At 55.8% G+C, this 5,000-nt stretch overlaps 4 non-coding genes across 4 annotated transcripts; all 4 read right to left on the minus strand.

Annotated features, from left to right (window-relative positions):
- Window positions 1–23: 23 nt before the first annotated feature.
- Window positions 24–95, minus strand: TRNAP-UGG (transfer RNA proline (anticodon UGG)). Its single transcript has one exon. It is a non-coding gene; the product is annotated as a tRNA-Pro (tRNA).
- A 1,210-nt stretch (window positions 96–1,305) lies between these two features.
- On the minus strand, window positions 1,306–1,378 carry TRNAV-AAC (transfer RNA valine (anticodon AAC)). The gene has a single exon. It is a non-coding gene; the product is annotated as a tRNA-Val (tRNA).
- A 449-nt stretch (window positions 1,379–1,827) lies between these two features.
- Window positions 1,828–1,899, minus strand: TRNAP-AGG (transfer RNA proline (anticodon AGG)). Its single transcript has one exon. It is a non-coding gene; the product is annotated as a tRNA-Pro (tRNA).
- Window positions 1,900–2,709: 810 nt separating this feature from the next.
- Window positions 2,710–2,821, minus strand: TRNAL-CAA (transfer RNA leucine (anticodon CAA)). The gene is made up of 2 exons: window positions 2,784–2,821; window positions 2,710–2,755 (listed from the first exon to the last, which is right to left on the minus strand). It is a non-coding gene; the product is annotated as a tRNA-Leu (tRNA).
- Window positions 2,822–5,000: the final 2,179 nt, after the last annotated feature.

Raw genomic sequence — 5,000 nt, forward strand, 5'->3', positions numbered from 1 at the left:
TGTTTTCGGCGCTCCAAAAAAAAGGGCTCGTCCGGGATTTGAACCCGGGACCTCTCGCACCCAAAGCGAGAATCATACCCCTAGACCAACGAGCCACCGCATGCAGAGAGCAGTGAGGGGGAGGGGGGTGGTCTGCTTACCTCACTTGGCGCCAATCCCCAGTCTCTCCACGGCCTGACCCCTGCGTGTCACGTGGCCTGCCCCTGGCGCAAGCGCAGAGGACTGAGCTGCCTCTCAAGCAGAGAAACAAGAAGAAGAGCGGCAGCCTTCGCTGGCCAAAGGCCATCTGCTGCCGCTCGATCGGGCTCGATCAGGCGAGATATATGTGGCCGACCGGCCTAGAGCGCAAACCTGTGCTGCTCAGGGTGGGCAGCTTCCCAGCAGGAGGATGTGTCTTGAAAGCCGACAGAGGCAAGAAGGCGCACTCCCTCAGCCCGCTCCAACCTCTGGATTCCTGCGAATTTCAGAAGAGAACTCTGGGGCAGCATGGCTTCTGTCATCTCCCAACAGCCTCTCTGTTCTTGCTATGTAAATACCTTTACATCCCCCGAACTGAGCATGTCTGTTTTTTTATTTTTATTTTGCTGAGGTGTGGTGCCTTCAACGACCGACAGGTGGCAGGAGAGCACTTTCTCCAACTGTGAAGGGGACTTTTTTCACTTCCTGAGTAGACTGGGCTCAGTGACATATGCCACCAAGCCAGCCACTAGAAAATGCAGGTTTTGCAGCCGTGGGCCAGTGGGGGTTTAAGGGCAGGTGTGCCTCCGGCGTCTCTGGCAGACAGCTCCAGTTGCAAGGCAGCAGAAGAGAACAGGGAGGCTTGCCGGGCGCTGCATTCGGGGGCCCCCACGAGGTTTTCCGCAAGCCTTACACTCTGAAATGTGCTCAAAAAAATGAGCCCGGCTTGTCAGGTGTGGGATTTGAACCCACGCCTCCAATCGGAGACCAGAACACCCAGATGCAGGGAAGAGCTGCGCCTCTTGAGTCAGGCGCCTTAGACCACTCGGTCACCCTGACAGCTATGGGCAGGATTGGGAAAGATTCTTCAGTACCCAATGTCGCCAGGTGCCAGCACCGGTTTTCATGCCCCGATCTCTGCATCAAAAGTACCCAAACACTCACTTAAGGACCCAGGGACAGCAGGAAACGCCCACTGATGGAGCCAGTGGACAGTTTGCAGGGTGCAAATAAGGGCTGGCCTCAGATCACTCATGGCGTAGTGCCGGCCTGTCCATACCTGTCGAAACCTGCATGCGGTCAAATGTGTCCGATTGACATTGTGGAAATAAAAAGAAACCAGCACCATGTTTCTGCCCGGTCTCGAACCGGGGACCTTTCGCGTGTTAGGCGAATGCGATAACCACTACACTACAGAAACAGCTCTGGTAGGCTGCGCTCTAGTGTGCTGGGACAGCTTTCAGTTGAAAGGCTTTGTGGCACTGATGTCTCATGGGGCCCGCTGGTACCTGCCAGGTGGCACACACCAACGTGAAAGTTTGGCGCAAGCCTGCGCCGGACCTACATGGCAGCACTCACAGCACCTCACACACAGGCTGCAGACACATACAAAAGACCAAGCTGGATGCAACAGTGGCGCGAGCCATGGCAGTCCCCACCCAGAAGGCATGTCCAAACCTTTATACATCAGCTCGCCGCCAGCGCATCATTACAAAGGAGGGGGAATTTCCAACACTGCCTCTTGGGCCATGGGCTTAAAAGCAGCCAACCATTGGCGACGGGCATCGAACCAGATACGGTCACGCACAAACTATTTTTGGGGGGGAATTGGGGACTCTGTGTTTTTTGTTTTCGGCGCTCCAAAAAAAAGGGCTCGTCCGGGATTTGAACCCGGGACCTCTCGCACCCTAAGCGAGAATCATACCCCTAGACCAACGAGCCACCGCATGCAGAGAGCAGTGAGGGGGAGGGGGGTGGTCTGCTTACCTCACTTGGCGCCATGCCCCAGTCTCTCCACGGCCTGACCCCTGCGTGTCACGTGGCCTGCCCCTGGCGCAAGCGCAGAGGACTGAGCTGCCTCTCAAGCAGAGAAACAAGAAGAAGAGCGGCAGCCTTCGCTGGCCAAAGGCCATCTGCTGCCGCTCGATCGGGCTCGATCAGGCGAGATATATGTGGCTGACTGGCCTAGAGCGCAAACCTGTGCTGCTCAGGGTGGGCAGCTTCCCAGCAGGAGGATGTGTCTTGAAAGCCGACAGAGGCAAGAAGGCGCACTCCCTCAGCCCGCTCCAACCTCTGGATTCCTGCGAATTTCAGAAGAGAACTCTGGGGCAGCATGGCTTCTGTCATCTCCCAACAGCCTCTCTGTTCTTGCTATTCAAATACCTTTACATCCCCCGGACTGAGCATGTCTGTTTTTTTATTTTTATTTTGCTGAGGTGTGGTGCCTTCAACGACCGACAGGTGGCAGGAGAGCACTTTCTCCAACTGTGAAGGGGACTTTTTTCACTTCCTGAGTAGACTGGGCTCAGTGACATATGCCACCAAGCCAGCCACTAGAAAATGCAGGTTTTGCAGCCGTGGGCCAGTGGGGGTTTAAGGGCAGGTGTGCCTCCGGCGTCTCTGGCAGACAGCTCCAGTTGCAAGGCAGCAGAAGAGAACAGGGAGGCTTGCCGGGCGCTGCATTCGGGGGCCCCCAAGAGGTTTTCCGCAAGCCTTACACTCTGAAATGTGCTCAAAAAAATGAGCCCGGCTTGTCAGGAGTGGGATTTGAACCCACGCCTCCAATCGGAGACCAGAACACCCAGATGCAGGGAAGAGCTGCGCCTCTTGAGTCTGGCGCCTTAGACCACTCGGCCACCCTGACAGCTATGGGCAGGATTGGGAAAGATTCTTCAGTACCCAATGTCGCCACGTGCCAGCGCCGGTTTTCATGCCCCGATCTCTGCATCAAAAGTACCCAAACACTCACTTTAGGACCCAGGGATGGCAGGAAACGCCCACTGATGGAGCCAGTGGACAGTTTGCAGGGTGCAAATAAGGGCTGGCCTCAGATCACTCATGGCGTAGTGCCGGCCTGTCCATACCTGTCGAAACCTGCATGCGGTCAAATGTGTCCGATTGACATTGTGGAAATAAAAAGAAACAAGCACCATGTTTCTGCCCGGTCTCGAACCGGGGACCTTTCGTGTGTGTGATAACCACTACACTACAGAAACAGCTTTGGTAGGCTGCGCTCTAGTGTGCTGGGACAGCTTTCAGCTGAAAGGCTTTGTGGCACTGATGTCTCATGGGGCCCGCTGGTACCTGCCAGGTGGCACACACCAACGTGAAAGTTTGGCGCAAGCCTGCGCCGGACCTACATGGCAGCACTCACAGCACCTCACACACAGGCTGCAGACACATACAAAAGACCAAGCTGGATGCAACAGTGGCGCGAGCCATGGCAGTCCCCACCCAGAAGGCATGTCCAAACCTTTATACATCAGCTCGCCGCCAGCGCATCATTACAAAGGAGGGGGAATTTCCAACACTGCCTCTTGGGCCATGGGCTTAAAAGCAGCCAACCATTGGCGACGGGCATCGAACCAGATACGGTCACGCACAAACTATTTTTGGGGGGGAATTGGGGACTCTGTGTTTTTTGTTTTCGGTGCTCCAAAAAAAAAGGGCTCGTCCGGGATTTGAACCCGGGACCTTTCGCACCCTAAGCGAGAATCATACCCCTAGACCAACGAGCCACCGCATGCAGAGAACAGTGAGGGGGAGGGGGGTGGTCTGCTTACCTCACTTGGCGCCATGCCCCAGTCGCTCCACGGCCTGACCCCTGCGTGTCACGTGGCCTGCCCCTGGCGCAAGCGCAGAGGACTGAGCTGCCTCTCAAGCAGAGAAACAAGAAGAAGAGCGGCAGCCGTCGCTGGCCAAAGGCAATCTGCTGCCGCTCGATCGGGCTCGATCAGGCGAGATATATGTGGCCGACCGGCCTAGAGCGCAAACCTGTACTGCTCAGGGTGGGCAGCTTCCCAGCAGGAGGATGTGTCTTGAAAGCCGACAGAGGCAAGAAGGCGCACTCCCTCAGCCCGCTCCAACCTCTGGATTCCTGCGAATTTCAGAAGAGAACTCTGGGGCAGCATGGCTTCTGTCATCTCCCAACAGCCTCTCTGTTCTTGCTATGTAAATACCTTTACATCCCCCGAACTGAGCATGTCTGTTTTTTTATTTTTATTTTGCTGAGGTGTGGTGCCTTCAACGACCGACAGGTGGCAGGAGAGCACTTTCTCCAACTGTGAAGGGGACTTTTTTCACTTCCTGAGTAGACTGGGCTCAGTGACATATGCCACCAAGCCAGCCACTAGAAAATGCAGGTTTTGCAGCCGTGGGCCAGTGGGGGTTTAAGGGCAGGTGTGCCTCCGGCGTCTCTGGCAGACAGCTCCAGTTGCAAGGCAGCAGAAGAGAACAGGGAGGCTTGCCGGGCGCTGCATTCGGGGGCCCCCACGAGGTTTTCCGCAAGCCTTACACTCTGAAATGTGCTCAAAAAAATGAGCCCGGCTTGTCAGGAGTGGGATTTGAACCCACGCCTCCAATCAGAGACCAGAACACCCAGATGCAGGGAAGAGCTGCGCCTCTTGAGTCTGGCGCCTTAGACCACTCGGCCACCCTGACAGCTATGGGCAGGATTGGGAAAGATTCTTCAGTACCCAATGTCGCCACGTGCCAGCGCCGGTTTTCATGCCCCGATCTCTGCATCAAAAGTACCCAAACACTCACTTAAGGACCCAGGGATGGCAGGAAACGCCCACTGATGGAGCCAGTGGACAGTTTGCAGGGTGCAAATAAGGGCTGGCCTCAGATCACTCATGGCGTAGTGCCGGCCTGTCCATACCTGTCGAAACCTGCATGCGGTCAAATGTGTCCGATTGACATTGTGGAAATAAAAAGAAACAAGCACCATGTTTCTGCCCGGTCTCGAACCGGGGACCTTTCGTGTGTGTGATAACCACTACACTACAGAAACAGCTTTGGTAGGCTGCGCTCTAGTGTGCTGG

Source organism: Ambystoma mexicanum, chromosome 2q (genome assembly GCF_040938575.1).
Source record: "Ambystoma mexicanum isolate Mex_15411 chromosome 2q, UKY_AmexF1_1, whole genome shotgun sequence".
Taxonomy (NCBI): Eukaryota; Metazoa; Chordata; class Amphibia; order Caudata; family Ambystomatidae; genus Ambystoma; species Ambystoma mexicanum.